General features: G+C 41.2%; 1 long non-coding RNA gene across 1 annotated transcript; it reads right to left on the reverse strand.

Moving 5' to 3' along the window:
* Positions 1 to 11,251: 11,251 nt before the first annotated feature.
* LOC140700201 (uncharacterized) lies at positions 11,252 to 20,196 on the reverse strand. The gene is made up of 3 exons (XR_012078515.1): positions 19,620 to 20,196; positions 11,858 to 15,226; positions 11,252 to 11,479 (listed from the first exon to the last, which is right to left on the reverse strand). It is a non-coding gene; the product is annotated as an uncharacterized lncRNA (long non-coding RNA).
* Positions 20,197 to 22,328: the final 2,132 nt, after the last annotated feature.

Here is a 22,328-nt window from a genome sequence, read left to right on the forward strand (position 1 = left end):
TACTTTTTAAAACTATTAACACTTACGGGGAAACGGGATCCAAAATTTCGATAACCATTTTTCTTTTAAATACTATTCTATTGCATCACTACTCAAAAGCTTGAAAGGTCAATGGCCACTTTTAGTTGAAGCGTTGGCTGTGGGGAAGTTGGGCGAGGAAGGAGGAGGGGACGTGGAGGACGCGCGGCTCACAAACCGTGCTTGGTGCCCCCCCTGCTGGCTCTCCAAGGAAACGTAAACCAGCCCCCAGCCTTCCAGCCGGGAGTCCTGAGCAAATTGGTTTTCTCAATAATTTGCCTGGTTTTGAGTAAACAACTATGCAAACGGTAGATTAGGCGGAGGTGGGGTGGGGGCTGACATTTCCCAGCTAACAAAGCGTTTTGTCAACGATGGAGTCGCGTGCACGGAATGTTTTACTTCTTACAGTCTGACATGGAGGACGGAGCTAACTGAACCCTAGTTGAAACTCTCTATAAAGGAGCTGAATAATTTCGCACAAGTCGTTTACCATGCTTGGATCCTAGCCTTTTCTATGAAATTAAGGGACAGGACTTTCTTTGGTTCTGGGAGAGGGACTGGGATGAGTGAACAAATAAGATTACATGTGGAGTCTGCGTGTAGTCCAAAATCTTTAAGAACCACATCTACTAACGTTCACTATGCTCTAAATTATTCCATACAGCTTCTCCTTCGGCAGAGAATCGCTGAAGAAGTGTGTACCCACTTCACTGCAGTTTAAATTAAAATATTTATTTTTAATTTTACAAAGATAAAGTAATTCTAATCATCAGTTGAAATGAATCTGCCAGCATCCCTTCTTAAATGTGCTTTCCTGTTGCCTCCTAAAGGTCGTTGCTCACACCCTACCGTCTTCCTGGAGTGCTCCTCCCCAGACTGGGTGCATGGCAGACTTTCATCATTCTTGGCCCAGCTCAAAGTCACTTCCACAGAGTCACTGTCCACAAAGATTACAATAAGCACAATGCCGGCTATACAGGCACCAAACTTTGTACCAAAGTAGGATTTTCGACTTCTGTTTCTGAAATGTTTCTCAGCAATGCCCAGCATGTTGTTGACCTTTAATCTCCAAGAAACACATATGGGAGTCACTTAGGAAAATGTTTATGGGATCATGTTAAGTGGGGAAAAAGGTAGAATATGAAATTGTATTGACACTAAGATTTCAACATTATAAAATAATGCATGTGGGCAAAAATATACTGTGGAGAAATGAAAGCAGCTGTTTTTAAGGTAACAAGATATGAGTGAATTTTTAAGTTTGACTTTCTGAAATTTCCGATGTAGTCTCCGTTGTCCCATAATTGCATGTGGGTGTCTTCACTTAGTCTAAGGGGGTAGGGTGTAGTTTGTAGAACTGTCAGACCGCTCTCCCGAACCCTGGACACATTACCCTTCAAATGTCTAAGCGGCATCTCCAGTTTGATAGGGCCCAAACTGAGACCTGGATGACCCATCCGTCCCTTAAAAATTAAACAAAAATAAAGCCAACCCTCCTGTATCCTTCCCCATCTCTGAAGATGTCAATTCCTATCTTCACTTGCTCTGGGCAACAGCCTTAGAGTCATCCTTGACTGCTCATTCTCACACACCCACATCCCACCTGTGGGCTAATCTTTTGACTTTCATTTCACAATAAACCCAGGATGGAAGCACTTGCCACCATCTCCACCTCACACCAGTGCAAGCCATGTCCATTTCTAGCCGACTTACTGCTGCAGCCTCCCTCCTGGCCTCCTTGCCCCTCAGTATGCTCTTCTTGATAGTGCAGTAAGAGGGATCCTGTTTAAACTAAGTCATTCCACATCCCTCCTCTGCTCTGCCCCAAATGTCTGCATTGTACCAGAGTAAAAGACAAAACCCTAATAGCCACTCACAAGACATTAGAAGATCTGGTCCCAATTCCCTCTCTGATCTCACCTCCTCCTGCTCTGTTCCTTCATCATTCTGCTCAAGTCACAGTGGACTCCTTGCTATTCGTAGAACATCCTACCCTTGCTCCTTCCTCGGAGCCTTGTCTTTGCTGTTCCCTCTACCTATGATGCTCTTCCTCCACATAATTACATGGTTTGCTCCCTCACTTCCTCATATCTACATTCAGTGTCACCTTCTTAGTGAGACTTGCCTGATCACTCCATTCAGAATCCACCCTGCCAAGACAAACACACACACGCGCACACACACACACACTCTCTCTCTCTCTCTCTCTCTCTCTCTCTCTCTCTCTCTCTCTCTTTCCTCTGCGGTCTAGTTCTCTTACACGGATCACTACCTAACCTAGTTCCTGTTTTATTTATTGGTCCAGTTTCCTGTATGTCTCCTGTACAAGAATATAAGTTTCATGAGGACATGTATTTGTCTTTGCATCATTTACAGCTATATGTCATCACCTGGAATAGTTCCCAGCATGTAGTAGGCATTCCACATAATTGTAGAATGAATAGATAGATGGATGCTTTAGCAGAGTGGCTTTAAAGTTAAAATGGCCAGGCATGAATCCTCTCTGTCACCACTGGCTGTATGTGTAATCTTTGTCAAATTATTTAGCCTCTTATGAAGATAACAATGGAATTTATAGGGCTGTTGTGAGAATTAAATGAGATAATCTATGAAAAGTGCTTTGGCACTTAGCAAATACTGAACATTATCTATTATTTCAACTCTCATCCTTTTACTGTCAGTGAGTTTGGATTTTTCTCCCTATGGGTAAGGCTATCTTATCTTTGCCTCTGTGAAACCCAACAGTCACGCTCTGGTCACTGCCCAAGAACTTCCTGTTAGTTGATTCCCTGGAGTTCACCTTCAGCTTTAAATTTATAGGATAAAAAAGTGATTGTTCCTAGATTTTCAGAAATACACGTTCAGCACGGCAGATGCAAGGCTGCAGTGGCTAACTGTCATTCTACTTAGGGAGGGAAGGGAGAGTGATTTTCACAAAGTTGGACAGCTTCTTCTGTTGCCTGCATGGAAGAATGGCCAAGGCTTGGAAATCTCTATGTACCACACCCGAACTGGGCCTTCTTGGTTTAGCGATGCAGGTGTTTTGATACTGAGCTTCTGCTGAGTTGCATAGATTTTCAGGTTTTATTTGGGGGCTAGGGGAGCTATAGGAAGACTCTTGGCTGTTGTGTCTGAAGCACCTATGGGTAGAAGTTGCACTTTTAAGTGGCGATCATCCCTTCCTTTTAGAGTTTGCCATCTCACCACTGCCGCAACCATTACACATACACACACCCCCACCCCCACCACACCACCATTCTGGAACCCACTCTTCTGGAGAGCATGTGACCCAGGCTAGCCAACAGGAGTACCCCATGCCCCTGGACACAAGAGTTTGTCCACTATCACAGCCTAAGCAGATATTTTTTTTTAGGATTTGATGTAAGTACTACAAGAGAAACAATCCCTTCCCTTCTGGGATGATGAGCAGTAATGACTAAGCCCACTTTCCCACCACTTGGAGAGAGTGTGTCAAAGAACAAAGGCAACAGAGAAGAAAGCAAAGCTCAAGTCTGAGTGAAAGAGAGATTCCTGAGCACTTGAGTCCAACATGTGCAGTAGTACAGCTTCAGCTTCTCAGATACAGGAGCAAACGAGTTTATTTTTTTCCCACAGGGTTTGATTTGGGCTTCTGTAACTTGTATTTGAAGACATTCTCATGGAGTGTAGTGGGCTGAGTATGGAGGGATATACAGGAGGGAGTGAGATGAAGAACTGAGAAGACAAACTAGAGAGCTACCTTCTATGGTATCAGCATCTCTTACTCTTCATCTGGTGCTTCTCAGTACCAATTCCCTTTTACAGTGTCCTACTTGCTCTAGTCCACCATTACTCCAGTGAGTGTAAGGTGGACACTCACTGGAGGAGAGAGGAAGAGGAGCAGGTGCTGCTGGGCCAGGGGTGAGGGGAGGGGAAGCTAGGCAGATGGCCGTTCCCTAGGCTTCTGAGACTCAGGAGCATGGTGGGTGGCTATGCCCTCCATCTTTCTACCCACAGAAGTGAAGGGGAATCATGTTCTAGGACAACAGTTGTCAATGTTAAGACACAGATTTCTTCCAGAAATTCTGGTAAAACCTATAGATCAGAGTTCACAAACCACTTGCCTATGGGTCATATTTGACCTCCCACCCCCATCCCCCCAGAATGTTATGGTTGGTCTGTCAGGATTCTAAAAAAAAAGAAGTGAACCAAATTAAAAAATGGAGATTTTATCTGCCAAAAGATCCAGGTTTTTGCTTTTTCTTAATCAACCCTAAGATCTGTCAGTACTGGGTTCCACTGTCATGATCTGAAGGCAGTGATCAGCTGCAGCTAAGTAGTGGCTGTTGCCTTTGGGAGGCACGTGCTATCCCATTCATCACAGTCCTCACTGTCCTCTGTGGATCCCCCACCTCTAAACATCACCTGCCATTTGTCATCACCATTGCATTGTTGGTATTCTTGTGAAGTATTTCTCTGGCCCTAAGTCTCTACCAGAAGTGGGGAAGTCAAGGATAGAACCAAAAGACTGAACATTTCAAGACAAATGAGACAGAGCTTATTTCTCTGTGGAATCGAAGCACATTTCTTTCCTTAATGGGCAAAAGGTAGCTGAGTCCTCACACCTGACCCATTTCATTCTTCTATATTCCTGTCTGGCCCTACAGATATATGCATGCAGGTTCTGTCTAAGACTTTCTCTGCAGAAAAAATGTTCCGGAGGGAGGCACAGATTTGGGGGGTAGTTGACAACCTGAGGCCTGACTGTGAATCCCCAGGGGTCTGTTGACCTCAGGTGAGAACCCTTGTCCTAGGAGGTGGATATTCTCCATTAAAGCACTCCTAAGAGGTAAAGGTCTGCTTCCAGCATCGTACAGGACTCTATTGAAATTGGTCTATATAGTCAGAGGATCACCAATCATAAGACTTTGGTGCCAGAAAGAACATTCTTTCATGAGGGCAGAATAATTTTATCTCTTTACTCCTCCCTCGTGATGCCCTAATTTTCTGGCTTCCTTGTTTCTCAAACACACCAAGCCTATCTCAGGATCTTTGTACATTTTCTCTCTGAAATGCTCTTTCTCCAATATTCTCGTGGCATTGTTCCCTCACCTTGCTCAGGTCTGCTCAGAGAGGCCTCCCTTTTCTTATCAGTGATTATTTCTTTCCCCTGTTTTATTTTTCATCTCAGCACTCACCACTGCCTGATGATATAATTGTTTTTCATTTGTTATTTGTTTAATGTCTCTCTCCCATTGAAACTATAAGGGGGACTTTGTTGTATTCACTACTGTATCTCCAATGCCTAAAATAGCTCCTGGCCCATAATAGCTGCCCAATATAAAGTTATTGAATGAATGAGCCAATCGATCAAATGCATCTACAAGTTGGGGGAAATGAAACACTGGTACTCCCTTTTTTCTGGCCTGGATCCCTTTAACTATTTCATCTTCCCTGGCTAACTTGGGCTTTTCAGCTTAGTCTTTGGGTTAGCCTACAGACTCTGATTTGCTACCAAGAGGAACTTTGGCTCTCCTTCATCTTTGGTTTCTCCTTAATCTCCATGAGCCTGACCTCACAACTGCAGTACCTAGTAGATAGCATGTGAAAGACTCACCCACTCCACAAATATTCATGAGAGCTGAAAATGTTCCAAGCCTTGTGGACAAATGTAACTCAGCCTGGTCTTAGTGAGAGACACCATCAGCAAATCATTTTAACACAAGTTAAAAAGTCATGCAGAGATGCACAGAGTGATTTTGCAAACAACTGGGAAGCACCACTACAACCACGTTGAGAAGTCCAGAAAGGCTTCATGAAGAGGGGACCTTGATTAAGCCCCTTAACTCCCTGGATTCCTTTTTTCTCATGAAAAATTTGGATTCGATAAGCTGTTATGCTTCCTTCTCATTCAAATCACCTTTCAAGCTCTGTTCCAAGACCTCCCAAAGAGCAGTTGATGGTGTTATTAGACCTAAGCCTGGGCAGCTTCTGGGTATGTTTGATTTTCCAGAGGAGTTCACAAAGGTCAAGGCCTGGTGTGATGATGTGGTCAGCAGAACAGGCAGAAGAAATACCTATTAGTAAATAACAAACACCATTCCCAGCTTAGTCATGGAATTCTGAGAAGTCGCAGCACCCAGTGAACCAACCTGGACATTGGCAATCATGGGTGATACTAACTTTAACCAAAGGCATGTGGCAGAGCTACAAAAGGCAACCTCTAAACATACAAACAGTAGCCACCTCCTCAAGCCACAGGACAACCTCTATCTACATCTCATGCTGATCACACATACAGGATTTTCTGCTGTCCTAGCACATTAAATTATAATAATCATGCCCTACCATAAAGGAAAGCAATATAATATCGTCAGTTTGCCTTTATATGATGGTTTTAATCTCTCTTCACCAATACATTATAGCATATACCTGATTTTATTCCTATAATAACCCATGGACGATGGTAGGAAAAAAAATCTACTTTACTTGTAAGTAAATTAAACCAAAGTAGATTCAGTAGGTTATTCTGTACCTGTAAACAAATTGTCCTTAGGAAAGTATAGGGTTTAGTATGAACAAAGAAAACATTTTAAGTGGAAAAGTAGTATGGAGGGTAAGTTTGCTTTTAAAATAGGCCATTCAAATCACTGAAAGTGCTATTCTAACAAATGTGGCTGTCACATTTTTAAAGGTTATTTACAATTTCAACATAGGCTAGGGATAAGGAATTCAGGGGAAATGTTGGGTTCTTTCTGTGTTGTTGTAAAATAATCTCTATCAAGAAATTGTTACTTTTCAGTATGTGCCAATAACCCCAAAATAAACCCTAAAGTCTTGTTTCTTATAAAGTACTAAAAAAATCTATTTAGAAATAACTCTGTGAACATCATGCTGATAAATCCAGCCATTAATCCCTTTGGCTCTTCCAATGCTTGTTGAGAAGGAGATTTTTATTGTAATTTCCCCTGTCCCTTTTATTTCCCCCTCCATTTTTAAAACCAATACTTAAAAGAGGCAGATTTGTCTGACAAAGTCATCAGGCAAATCCTTGTCTTTAATGACATAATGTTTTTAGCCAAGGTCTACAATACCTTCCATTCTGCTACAACCACCAAATTTCCCCTGCCACATATTCATTGTCAGTCAGATTAATTGTATTGTAACCTGTTAATCCTAGCCATTGAATGGACAAAAATAAAGATGGCATAGTAAAAATGATACAATAAAAGAAAGTGGTATGAATAAACAAACATCACTGATAGCAACTAGAAAATCAGAAGACAATAATAATATGCAAACATTTCACACAAAGACCACCACAAAAGAACAGGACACCAGCTACCAAAACCCACTCAAAGAGAAATGGATAACCTCTATAGCCTTATTTCTATTAAAGAAATTGATTCCAGATTCAGAAGGCTTTACTAGTGAATTTTACCAACACTTAATGAAGAAATAACACCTATTCTACATAAACTTTTCCCAAAAAATAGAAGTAGGAACATTTCACAACTGATTTTAGGAGGCCAGCATTATCTAGATACCAAAGCTAGATAAGATAGAAAACTATAAACCAGTATCTCTGATGAGCATAGTCACAAAATATTAGCAAGTTGAACCCAGAAATCTACAAAAAGGATAATATATCATGATCTACTTGGGTGTATTCCAGAGAGGCAAAATTGGTTCAACATTCAAAATCAACCAGTAAAATTTATAATCTCAACATCTCAAAAATAGAAAAATCATATAAGTATCTCAATACATGTTTTAAAAAAAGGCATTTATAAAATTCAACATCTATTCATCATAAAAACTTCCAGCAAATTTGGACAAACTTTTGGTCAACTAATCTTTGACAAAGGAGGCAAGAATACACAATGGAATAAAGACAGTCTCTTCAGCAAGTGGTGTTGGGAAAACTAGACAGCATCATGTAAATCAGTGAAACTAGAACACTCCCTTACACCATACACAAAAATAAACTCAAAATGGATCAAAGACTTAAACATAAGACAAGATACAATAAACCTCCTAGAAGAAAATATAGGTAAAACATTATCTCACATACATCTCAAAAATGTTCTCCTAGAGCAGTCTACCCAAGCCATAGAAATAAAAGCAAGAATAAACAAATGGGACCTAATGAAACTTACAAGCTTCTGCACAGCAAAGGAAAACATAAGTAAAACAAAAAGACAACATACAGAATGGGAAAAAAAATTTTTGCAAATGAAACCGACAAAGGCTTGATCTCCAGAATATATAAGCAGCTCATACGACTCAACAAGAAAAAAATAAACAACCCAATCCAAAAATGGGCAGAAGACCTAAACAAGCAATTCTCCAAGGAAGACATACAAATGATCAATAGACACATGAAAAATGCTCAATATCACTAATTATCAGAGAAATGCAAATCAAAACTACAATGAGGTATCACCTCACACCAGTCAGAATGGCCATCATTCAAAAGTCCACAAATGACAAATGCTGGAGAGGCTGTGGAGAAAAGGGAACCCTCCTACACTGCTGGTGGGAATGCAGTTTGGTGCAGCCACTGTGGAAAACAGTATGGAGATTCCTCAAAAGACTAGGAATAGACTTACCATATGACCCAGGAATCCTGCTCCTGGGCATATATCAAGAAGGAACCCTACTTCAAAATGACACCTGCACCCCAATGTTCATAGCAGCACTATTTACAATAGCCAAGACATGGAAATAGCCTAAATGTCCATCAACAGATGCCTGGATAAAGAAGTGGTGGTATATTTATACAATGGAATACTATTCAGCCATAAAAACCGACAACATAACGCCATTTGCAGCAACATGAATGTTCCTGGAGAATGTCATTCTAAGTGAAGTAAGCCAGAAAGAGAAAGAAAAGTACCATATGAGATCACTCATATGTGGAATCCAAAAAACAAAACAAACAAACAAACAAAAATACAGATCAGAAACAGATTCATAGACATAGAAAACAAACTTGTGGTTGCCAAGGGGGTGGGGGGTGGGAAGGGATAGACTGGGATTTCAAAATTGTAGAATAGATAAACAAGATTATAATGTATAGCACAGGGAAATATATACAAGATCTTATGGTAGCTCACAGAGAAAAAAATGTGACAATGAATATATGTATGTTCATGTATAACTGAAAAATTGTGCTCTACACTGGAAAAAAAAAAAAGAAAGAAACTTTCTCAATTTGGCAAACCTCATCTGCCAAAGGAAAAAAAAGCTAATATCATTCTTAATGGTAAAAGATTGAATGCTTTGTTCCTAAGATTAGGAAAAAAGCAAGAATGTCAACTTTTACAACGTCTTTTCACCATTATATTGGAGGTCATAAGTAGTGCAGTAAGACAAGAAAATAAATAAAAGTCTATAGATTGTAAAGGAAGAAGTAAAAATGTGAAATATAATCATCTACACGGAATATTCTAAGGAGTCAACAATACAAATAGCTATGACAACAAATATGCAAGTTTAGCTAGGTTTCAGGATACAAGGTCAATATAAAAAAATAAGTTGCTTTTCTATTTAATAGCAACAAACTATTGGAAATGGAAAATGCTAAAAACACCATTTATAATAGATTAAAAACATGAAATATTTAGAGATAAATATAATCAAATATGTGCAAGACGTGTACATTGAAAAAATTTAATGCTGAGAGAAATTAAGGAAGAATTAAACAAATCAAGAGACAAATCATGCTCATGGATGGGAAGAGTCAATACTGTAAAGATGTCAGTTCTTCCCTAACTGACTATATAGCTCAACAGCCTCAACAGCTTATTTTGTTGTTTGAGAAATCAACAAACTGAATCTAAACTTTATTTGGAAATGAAAAGGATCTAGAAATGATTTTTGAAAAGAGAATAACAAAGTTGGAGGAGTTGAGTTAGAGTTGAAATCTGATTTCAAGATTTACTCTAAAGCTACAGAATCAAGACAATGCATATATCTCAAGATAGACATATAGATCAAAGGAATAGACTAGAGAGTCCAGAAATAGATCCACCAAAATATAGTCAACTGATTTTCAACAAAAGCACCCAGGCAATTCAATGGAGAAAAGACAGTTTTTCAACAAATGGTGCTGGACATCTATATATCTTAAAAAAAAAAAAAGGAACTTTGACTTTTACTTCAGCCATACTCAAAAATTAACTTGAAATGAATCATAGACCTAAATGTTAAGAGACCAAACTATAAAAGAAATATAGGAGAAAACCTTGTTATCTTGAGTTAAGCAAAGGTTTCTTAGGACACAAATATCACAAAATAAAAAATTAATACATTAAGCTCCATCAAAATTTAACATTTCTGCTCTTCAAAAGACAATGTTATGTGAATATCTCTCAATAAAGCTGGTATAAAAAATAATGTTAAGAAAATGTTTTAAAAGCCACAGAATTGGAAAATTATTAGAAAATGCTGTATCTGATAAGGGACTTTTATCCAGAATACTTATAAAAAATAATAAGAATATTGAAGAATATTTAAAAATCCAACTAAAAAGTTTAAACACACACTTTCATCAAAGAATATAAACCAATGGCAATAAAAAGTGTTAATCTGAGTGCATGCCTAGCATGCATGAGGTCCTGCGTTCAATCCCCAGTACCTCCATTAAGGAAATAAGTAAATAAATAAACCTAATTACCTCCTCCACAAAAAAATTTAAAATAAATTTTAAAATGTTTTAAAAGATGCTAATTTGAGTTTAGGAAAATATAAATTAAAACATGCATACCAACATACAAGCACACCCACTAAAATGTCTAAAATTTTTTAAATTGACATGACCAAACATTGGTGAGCATACAAAGCAACTGAAACTCTCTTATTTATAACAATTTGACTCATAATAGCTAAAGACTAGAAACAACCCAAATGTTTACCAATAGATGAATATGTAAACAAATTGTGGTACACCCAGACTGTTGAATAATACTCAGCAATAAAAAAAGAACAAATTATGGACACATGCAACAATATGAATTCATCACAAAAGCAATATGCTAAGTATGAGAAGCCTGACACAAAAGGCTACATATTACAGGATTCCATTTACATGGAATCAGATGTGACCTGGAAATGGGGGTGAGTGAGGAGGGTGACTGCAAAAAAGCAAGGAGAGGACATTTGTAGTTGATAGAAATGTCCCATATCTTTAATTAAGGCAGCAGTTGCATGAGTGTACACAATCAACGAAATTCATTGAACAATACACTGTAAAGAGGTAAATTTTATTTTATGTAAATTATTCTCCAATAAACCTGACTCTTAAAAAGGTAAAACCAGAAAAGAACTGCCTCAAAGGAGGACAATAAAAGGGGAGAAAGCTGAAATTCTACATTTCTCAGACAAAGAAGTCAATGTACATGGAAGATTCCATCAGTCGCATCACTGAATAACCTTCCTTTCCTCTAACCGGTATTTTGGCGTTTGTATGGTTCTCACTCTGGGAAGACAAATAAAAGAGGTAAGGGTGATTTTTGTTTTTATCCCTACAACTAAAAGGTCTAGACACACCTCCCCACTTCAGGTTATTCAAAAAAGAGAATCACTCAGGCTCAGTGAAATTACAGATTAATAGAAGATACTGTTTTATCTTTATTTCTAAACACTGGTTTAAAAATAACTTTCATACTAGATCTTAAATGTTCTTACTCCAAAAAAGAAATGATAATTATGTGATCGTGTGATAATCATGTTGCAATATATAAATGTATCAAATCATGTTATACCTTAAACTTAAATAATGTTATATGTCAATTATATTTCAATTTCAACAAAAATAAAAATATAAAGAAATTATAAACAAAAATAGCACTCTTACATTTCCCCAGAGGGATTGAAGATATTTGACACACGTGCATTTTTAGCTTATGACAGCTCTGTGGGTGAGTAGAAATGCAGGTAGAGCAAGATGCTGTCGAACTGAACAGTTTTGCCGCAGAGGGAGATATGGCTGGATTTACATGTTGCAGAGATCACTCTGGCAGTCTGGGAATGAAACTGAATTTGATCAGGGCAAAGCAAGATAGATAGACAGGGTTGTTGAAAAGAACCCTTAAAACCTACACATAGGGCAATTAGAGGTAACAGAGGTGGCAGCTCAGCTGGAACTTGGCCATTGGCTGAATGTGAGGAATGAGTGTGAGAAAATGGCACTGGGAGTTACAGTAAGGTTCTGACTTGGTGGCGTATGTTGTTACACCAAAAGAATGTGGGCAGAGAGGTGAGAGGGCATGCTTGGAAAAAAAGAAGTGTTCCTGTGTGGCACTGGTCCATGCTGACCTGGGCCTTTCATTGTGGCTTTTTCTGTAAGCCCTTCCTTCTCTCCCACAGGCCCTTTCTCTCTATCCTCACATTATATTAAATAAATAATAAAAACAATAAAGTATCTATTTCATGTTCATCTGCCCCGATTAACTGGGAGCTGCCCAAAGGCAGGAACTTTATCTTCTCCATTTCTGATCAAGTCCCATTTCCTCACCCTGCTCCCCAGGCTGTCTGATGTCCCTCCTGTGTCCTCCTTTTCTCTGCTGAGCCACTCCTCTCTCACCTGCTGACTCGAAATTGCTAGTCCCTCTGGTTGGAATGTCCCTCTCCCTCTCCCTCCCCCTCCCCCCAGTCCCTCCTATACCTGAAAATCTCTTCATCATTCTTCAGGTCTCAGCTAAGCCATCGTTTCCCTTTAAGAAATGTTCAATAATCCCCTGAATCTGGCATGGGGGCCCCTTCCGAATGTTCCCACAGCACCTCTACTTCTGGCTATGTTAACACCCACCTCTCTGTTAAAATTGCTTGCTTTCCCTGTTAGCCTGTAAGTTTCACAAGTCCAAAGACTGTATCTGGCTTATCCACTATTGTTGCTGTAGTAGTAGTAGTTATATTAATCCTATCATAATATGGATTAATGTTTATTAGGTACTTAATATCTACCAGGCATCCCTCTAAGTGTTTTGATACATTAACTCATTTAGACCTCACGACAACCTTTAAAGATAAGCCCTATTATTATCACCTTTTACAGGTTAGGGAACTAAAATATCGAGAGGGAAGTTTACTTGCTTGAGGTCAACATAATAAGAAGAGTATTAACAAGCGATGGTGACAGCTATTTATCTCGTGCTCCCTAGCTCCTCACATGCTGCTGTCAAAGATGTTCCTTAAATGTTTGCAGAACTGATTTGAGGTAAGGAGGTTGTACTGGAGCTGGCACCTTGTGTCTGGCAGAGGAGAGGGCAGACCAGGCGAAACTCATAAACATCTGGCACCTATGCCAGGCTTAAGAATCGGGACACAGTGGTGAAAACACTCCCCAGCACAGCTGAATTAAGGCCTTGAAGAAGGGGCTCCTGCCAATCAGAACAGCAACAGGAGATTTTATCATTCATTTTATTTCCAAGGGACATACTCTAGACACAACCCTAGAATCCCACTTCCTGGTTTCTTTATCTCACCCTGTGCCTACTTGTGACCCAGTCACCCTCCCACTTCCTCCTAAAATGATTCCATACCCCATCCTCACCTCAGAGCATCTCTCTCTTGTGGGTGTGTGTGCCATGTCCTATGATGACATCTTGGGTAGATACAAGGATAGGACACACCACTGTGAATAATGGAGGTGCCCCTGATGGGGTGGTTCGTTCTGCATGGACGTGTCCTCAGAGCCACCCAGAACTGCAAGCCCTACACCAGTGGTTCTCAACCTCCTGCACAGTCGTTACACCTGTGGAGTTTTTTAAACACCGATGCCTAGAATGTACCCTGAGTGAATTAAATCAGGATCCCTGGGGGTAGGCCCCAGGCACTGATGTTTTTTAAACTCCTAGGGAGATTCCAAGGTTGAGACCCACTGCAGAGCAACTCAATCTCATCCTCTCTCTGGGCCTTAGTCTCCTTGCTCTAGAGTTTCAATACAGGGTATTCTTTCCACGTGGGATGAGATGGGAGAGCCCTGGAGAGCAAGCAAGGCCAGGTAAGCCTGACTTTAATAAAGCCTCATATTGAAGCTACATGGATGGAACTAGAGATGATCATACTAAGTGAAGTAAGTCACATAGAGAAAGACAAATATATGATATTACTTATATGTGGAATCTAAAAAGATGAGACAAATGAACTTATTTACAAACAGATACAGACTCACAGAGATAGAAAACAAAACTATGGTTACCGAAGGGGAAAAGGACTGGGGAAGCGATAAGTTAGGAGTTTGGGATTAGGAGACACAAACTGCTGTATATAAAATAGATCAACAACAAGGTCCCACAGTATAGCACAGGGAACTATATTCAATATCTTGTAATAACCTACAATGATGAAAAAGAATATGTATATATATGTATGACTGGATCACTATGCTGTATGCCAGAAACTAACTCAGTATTGTAAATCAACCATACTTCAATTTTAAAAACAGGAAATAAAAGAAAACAACATTAAAAAATCAAAAAGCTTGGTGAAAATGAGCCAACCATGCTGCAGTCTCGTGCTTCTGGATGTCATAACCTGGTCTAGATTTTGAAGGGAAAGTGGCCTCTCCCTACTCACTCCTGAAGGGACAGGAGGGGGTGGCAGTGAGAATCGCATCTCCATCCCCAGAACTGTATCTGTCCTTCTCTAAATAACACCTGGAACTGTCTCCTCCCAAAAGATATTCATGTGTCCTTTACAGACCAGAAGCTGGGTCCCCAGGGGAACAGTGCTCTATCTGCCCCTCCTCACGCTCAGATTCTGCCTCCAGTGCCAATTTCAGAGGATCCAAGTTTGATACTTGTTAAAGCGAATGGCAACGTCCTTACATATCTCCTCTTGATTTGGCTTTTGGCAATAGCTGGCTTCGACGTGAGATATCCCTCCCACCCCCAACCTGATCCTTATACTTTTCTGCTTCCTTCTCTAAATTGAGGTGACAGACAGCAGAGAGGAAATAGGCAGGAAAAAATAGATAAAAGCATCAGACACAATAGCCTGCACAAAAGTAGAGGGACCAATAACAATAATTATCATGATTATCAGTGCAGCTGTTGCTAACATTATAGAGTCTGGCTGGCATTTCTAGCACTGTGCTAAGTAAGCATTCTGTAGGGATTGTCCCCTGTGTCTTGTCCCCCAATCCTGTGAGGCAGGAGTATCACCATTTAACAGAGAAGGGAAGGAAAGGCACAGAGTGGAGCAATGTTTTGCCTCATTTGATCTGAAAAAAAAAAAAAAAAAAAGAATGATTACACGGTTCCCAGAAACACCTAGGAACTTGCTAGAAATGCAAATATCCCCTGGCCAGAGTGGAATTCATGGGCGTGCAACCAGTGCAACCACACACAGAAGAGCCTGGCAGTTGAAGTTTAATTTTATCTTACAATGAGTGTTTCCTAAGTGAAGTCTGATCAGACAGTGGGGCAAGTTCGGGGCCTTGGACCCTCGGCTCATGGATGGACCTGCCTCCCGTTGCTTCCCTGCCTGGGTTCTAGGCCATCTGCCCCCACCCTCCCTGCCCCAGGGTCCTGCCTCTAACCACCCCAGGCGGCAGTTGGGTTGCACTGATGAGGGGAAGTTTGTGTTGGCCATCTTCCTCAGTCCCTAGCTGGGGCTAGGGACAAACACAGGAGGGTTGGGGTCGGATGGGCACCCCTGAATGCTCAAGCCAGGGCAAGGCAGCGGCTACTCCCATCCAAAGCTGGCAGTTCTACTGAGGCCTTTTAGGGACTTCTTGTTGTCCGTCCCTGATCCGGGTCCTCAGTGAGTCCTGGCGTGGAGGTTGCATTTCCTTGCGGGGGGAGGGTGTCTGTTAGGGATGCACCAGGGCTGTAGGCCTGTGGGAAGGGGAGATGGGCTTCCCCACCCCAGAACAGGGCTATGCATTGTCCTTTTGCCCTGAACCAAATGAATTATGCAGCTGGCCCTCTTTGCTGCGCCCAGACAACTGGAATCAAAACTCTCAGGGCCAGCAATCAGTTTGAAGAGGCAGTTTGAAGAGGGCCAGCTGAAGTTTGAGAACCACTGAGTTATAGGGGCACTAAGGAGAAAGTACAAAGGAGGCAGAGGTGAGTGTGGCTTGGCAAGTGACGGCAGCATGGGAGTCACACTGATTGGGCTCGAATTCTACCCCTTTTCTGAGTGACCCTTAGCAAGTTACTTGCTCCTATTGGTACTGAGAACTCTGGCTAATATGTCTTATTGGAATCTTCAAGCAGGAATTTCCTTGGTAACTTTTCCAAGAAATCTTTTGCTTTTTTCGGAAGAACAACCATTTGAATGGCCTTTCAGCCTCCCGATTTCAGTAGATCCTTTCACATCTCACAGGCATTTCCGCCAATACTTTCCCACCCTCCTCTGAATGCCACTTTGTAATCAGTGCTGCTGTGTTCTGCCCAGATTGCCTTTACCAGGCAGGTGTGGCCTTCCCAACAGCTGCTGTGAGTGTCAACTGCTACAGGCTTACAGCTGCACCCATCTCTGGAGAGTTGCCCTTGATTCATGGAAGCCATCTTACCTAGAAATGTTTGTGAGGCTATTTTATCCCCAAGGGCAGCCCACAGCCAAAGGCTGGCTAGCTGATACAAGGTTTTAAAGCCCCTCCCCTTTGCCTCAAGTTGGAACAGCTTTGTGGTACTGCATGATGTTCCCTGACACCATTCTGAAAACAAAATGTATGGGTTTTAATGACACCAACCAATTCTCCAGCACCAGCTGGGCATCCAATAATTCAATTCAATTAACACTACTTGGAGTTAGTTAACGTTGGATCCCACAATTTAAAGAGTTCAGTCCCACAGGACTGCCCCCACTTCAGATGCTAGCCACAATTGGTTTCCCCAGGTGACCCACACTTCTGCCCAACTGATTACAAATTCAAGGGTTCCAACGATGCCCCCCTCAAATTTGATAGTTCACTGGAATGACTCACAGAACTCTGGAAAATACTCCACTTACTACTGCAGTTTCCTATAAAGGAGATACAAGTGAACAGCCAGATGAAGAGGTACATAGGGCAGAAGGGTCCCAAGCACAGGAGCTTCTGTGCTATGGAGTTGGGGTGCACCATACTTCCCGAACATGGATGTGTTTACCAACTCAGAAGTTCTCCAAACTCCATTGTATAGGGGTTTTCTGGAGTTTTCATTATGTGGGCACGACTGATTAACTCATTGGCCACTGGGGATTGACCTCAATCTCCAAGTCCTCTGCCCTCCCCAAGGATTGGGGAGTGGGGCTGAAAATTCTAACCCTCTAATAATGTGGCTGGTTTTTCTAGTAACCAGTTCCCATCCCAAAGCTATCTGGGGACCCCACAGGACTCATCTCATTAGCATACAAAAGATAATTTCTAAGTGTTCTAGGAGCTCTGTGCCAGGAACCAGGGACAAGGACCAGATAATATGTTTTTTATTATACTGCAGGCAACAGTTATCCTTCAGAGCTCCTCATGGGATCAGGCTGAGGCTGCACCCACCCCCACCTCTTTGCCTAGCTTCTTTCCTGCCTTGTCTTCCTCCACCCACATCCTCCAAGTTTTCACCTCAGAGCCTTCCCTCAACAAAGCACACAAGCCCTACTCTAGCTCTGCTTGCAGGAATCCAACCTAAACCACACCCATAGCTTTCTACTCCCCACAGGGATCTGTGTGTTTTTTATGTGACTTCTTTGACTGGGAGTTCCTTGAGATTTAATCCATTTCTAATTTATCTTTGCCTTCCTGTAATGCCTACACAATACTTTGCACATACAAAATTGTCAGTACATTTTGTGGAATGGGTATTTCATATTTTGAAATCATTTGCATTGGCTGGCAGGATTGTTACATGACTGACTTATTTTCTCTAATCCTCATTCTACACCCTCACACCCCAATACTTGGCACATGAACAGTTTAATTCTCCCCAACTAAGATGAAAGCAAAGGATTTCAAGAAACGGCTCAAGAACAGACCCCTGTGGAAATTCCTCCAGGCCATTCTTGCTTGGTGCCAGAGATAGAGAAGACTGTTCAGTGACTCGAGTATTTTTGTTCTTTCCAACTTCTCTGCCCAATGAAGTTAAACAGTCCCTAAGAGTAAATAAATGTGGCAAAGATAAAACAAATATTTTTTCCAATTGGATTGGTTCATTCCTTGTGTGGGTTCAGATGAGGGAAAAACCAGAATGTTTTGATTAAATCAACTGTTGCCATGAAATGATTTGCTTGTTTACTAATGGGCTGTCATATTTCTTGTCATTATCTACCAAAGTGGGAATTCTTGGTACTGTTGAAAGGACTGCTCTGAATAGGAAAAACGGCAAGGTTCCTTAACCTAATGTTCTTACTATGTTACAAAGTGTAAAAACACTGAAGCAAAAGCAACAGGCAAGTAGAACTCTGTATAATTGCAGAGTACAGAAAAAAAGAGAAGCAGGTAGGCTCTCTTCATATCTCTTTTAGGAGTCTTTCCTTACCATGTGTTTCTGAGGACTAATTTTCCCACTTTCCTATCATTTCATATAGTATATATGCATCTCACCCAGCTGCTACTATGATTTGATTTCCTGATAAAAGGAAAGGTGGGTGGCTCTGGGTGACTCCCATGGTTCTTCCTAACTTAAAAGGTCTAGATGATCACATGAGATGCTACTGAATTCATGATGGTGGTTGTTTAGTTTTTAATCATATAGGGTGATGGTGATCCCATCTTACTGATGATGATGATGATGGTTATGATAATGACAGATGGCATTTATTGGACACATGAGACATTGTTCTAGGACTTCACATGTATTAATTGATTAATTCCCATCACAACTATGGGTACCTTTAATATCTTCATTTTACACTAGGCCCGGGAGAGGTATAGCTTATTGGTAGAGCATGTGCTTAGCATGCACAAGGTCCTGGGTTCAGTCCTCAGTACCTCCACTGAAACAAACAAACAAACAAACAAACAAACAAACAAAAACTAGACCTCGTATATGTTAGGTAACGTGCCTAAGCATTGATGTTGTAAGTGACAGAGCTGATTTTGACCCCAGATAGTCTGACTCCAGACCCAGGATTACTAATTACTACACTGTCTAGTAGTATTAGTCATAAAAGCAACCATTAACATTTATTGAGCCTTAACCACATACCAGCCATGATTCTTAATTATATGTATTAATGTCATCAAACCTCATAAAAACTCCATCAGGTAGATATTTATCATCCTCTTTTACTAGGGCACAGAGAGGTTAAGTAACTTGCCTAGGATTACCCAGCTGGTAAGTGAAGGAACCGTTTCAAGTCTGTGTAAGAGTGCCTTCCAAGCAATGCTCTCAGGTTTTCCTGCTTTGCTCACAGGTGCTCCGAGCTTTGGCTCTGTGGAACATGGGCACGCTACTATCAACCATACTTTTAAAGTGTATTCTGTCTCCCCTGGAAAAATATCCAGAGAGCCACAGAACAGAGACCTAGTCTACCATACACATCTGTCCTGTTTGTTTGCGTGCCCAGTGTTTCCCTCCTCATTTTTGTAAGAGCACTCCTGTTGGGGAATGTATTAATTTCCTTTCACTGCTGTTTCAAATTACCATACATTTAGTGGCTTAAAACAATACATATTTATTATCTTATTTACTTACTTCTGGAGGTTGGAAGTCCAAAATAGGTCTTGCTGAGCTGAAGTCAAGGTGTCAGCAGGGCTGTGTCCTCCTGGAAGCCCTAGAGGAGAACCTGTTTCTCTGCCTCTTCCAGGTTCTACAGATGCTCCACATTCTGGGGCTAGTAGCCTCAGTCCTCCATCTTCAAAGGCAGCAATATAGACCAAGCCCTTCTCATGCCACCGTCTGTCTGGCTGTTCCTCTTCTGCCTCCGTCTTCCACTTTTAAGGATGCTGGTGATTATACTGGGTTTACCTGGATAATCTCCCCAGGTCAGCTGATTGGCAACCTTAATTCCTCTTTGCCATGTGAAGGTTCTCAGGATTTGAAGTGGTGTTATGGCATTATTCTGCCTGCCACAGAGAACCTCTGCTTTTCACTCTTGGTTCATATATTCTGGGTTAGTCCAACTTGACAACTTTGGCTCAAAGCATAGGCTTGGAACTTTTACTGGATTTCTTGGAAAAGAACCCCCACCCCCACATCCCTGCTTCTGATCACAGCTCACCTGCTCTGAAGATGAGCCAGGGACGGGCCTCTCCCTGACTAGTTGGAGCCCTTTCCCTACCGCAGTTAAATATCATGACGATCCTACCTGCTGCTGAAGTCAGTGAGCCGGTAGCTGCTGTGTCCACCTTTGCAGAAACACAGGACGAGCATTCCTAAAAATGAAGCCTCTTCTTCCCGCTGCTTCTTCAGGGAGCTACTATGCAGTACTTGCAATCTCTGAAAAACAAAGACTAGAACAAGACCTCTTTAATGATATCTATCTTAGCACTGTTTCATCCTTTGTTTATCACTTGCTGGCTTGAGTTGAGCATAAGAATGGTCGGTCAATGTTCCTCACTGATTTGGATTCTTTCTCTAGCCTCTCCTTTGTCATTCTCAGCATCCCCAAAATTAAAATTAAAAAAGGAAGTAAATATCTTTTTATTAAGATTCACCTGAAAGACATCTTATTAGTCAGGTTTCTGCTACTCGAATGCTATGTAAAAAAGACTCCATAGCATCAGTGACTTACCAAAAATATGTCTTTGTCTTCCTCACAGGTCTGTGGGGCAGCTGGGGCAGCTCTGCTTTGGGCTACCGATGGGATCAGGTCTACACACATTCCTTAGACAAGCAGCTACCTGGGACAGTTCTTCTCATGGTAGAGGACAGAAGCACAAGGAGCCAGGCCACACTACAGGAGCACATTTAAGGTCTCTGCTTGTGCCATAGCCTCTAACATTTCATTGGCCAAAAAGAGTCATATGCCAAGTCCCACTTCAGTGGGAAATCTACTCTGATTTCTCCAGTAGGAGACACTGTAGAGAGGGCAACATGGCAAAGTGTGGATGCTTTCTTAGGCATTAGAGAATTGGGACAATTCAGCCCTATCATAGACACCTTCCATTCTGATGTTTCCCTTCTCTTTAATAGAAAAGGAGAAAATATCTACATTAAAAGGATTTCTGGGAAAACTTTTTTTTAAGTTACCAGGATTAATTAAGATTTCGTCCCACCTTCTACCTGTAGGTCTGATTTCAGGAGCACAGGTTTCCAAGACCCCCACACCCAGTTTAATGTTCCACTGTCGCCATTATGAAGTTCTTCATAATTTTTGAACAAAGGACCCTGCATTTTCACTTTGCACTAGCCCCCACAAATTATGGAGCCAGTCCTACCTACATATACCATATATGGTTCCAGGTGGTGAGACTTAATGCTCAGAATAGTGACCCTGAGACCTATAGGTTCCAGAGTGATCCAAAATTCAATTATAATTACCATGTTCTTTTACTCATTCAACATATTTATTGGGTGCTGTTATAATTCTAAGTTTTAGAGGTAAAACCAAGAACAAACCAGCCCTGCCTTCATATGTTACGGAAACGACAGGCCAGCCAAGAAACAAGCACCACTCGGAGGGCTGGAGTACTCAGATGTATTATGCCGGTGGGCTCAGAGGGGCTTCTGCTCCAAAGCTCTGAGCACCCCCAAGACGTGCGCATGAGGTTTTATAGGGTAAAGTACAAGCTTGGGGTATTCAGCCAATAGGCATGGAACAGCTATAGCAGCATCGTTATCACAAAAGTGGAGGCAGGGAGGCAGCAAACCAACATTCCAAAGCCAGATATGTATCTTTGAAAATCCAGCTGGCTAGCAAAAAAAAAAATATGAGCAGAAAACCAACACTAATTAACTTAGATTTACGAGTTAGTCCAGCAGAACTCAGTTAAGTACTCCAATACTTAGATTTGTGAGTTATCTTGTTAGACCAGCCCGGCTTTTCCTTCACACAGAGTTGACATTGTGCCATCCTTCCTGCTGTGGGCCCACAGGACAGCTGACACTCATTATAGATATCTATTAAAGGGAAATCAGACATAGACACTCATAACAGAGTGTGCCACAGATCAAGTATGTTGATGGTCACAAGCAAGTCCGAGCACCCAGCAGGAACTCCTTCCATCCCAATCTTTTCCTCCCAAGAAAGCTAATCAGGACACAAGTGAAGTAAGAGTGACACTATTAGGGAGATCATCTTAAAGCCACTCTGCTTTGTAAAGATAATAAATATTTCACAACTTTGCTACTTTGGATATTATCCTAGTCTCTACAGTGACAAAAAGACAGATCCATTTTAGAAAGGTTTTCAACCGTAAAGACTGAAGTCAAAGAGCAGACCGAGTTTCTGGTTAACATTCC

Source organism: Vicugna pacos, chromosome 12 (assembly GCF_048564905.1).
Source record: "Vicugna pacos chromosome 12, VicPac4, whole genome shotgun sequence".
Lineage (NCBI taxonomy): Eukaryota > Metazoa > Chordata > Mammalia > Artiodactyla > Camelidae > Vicugna > Vicugna pacos.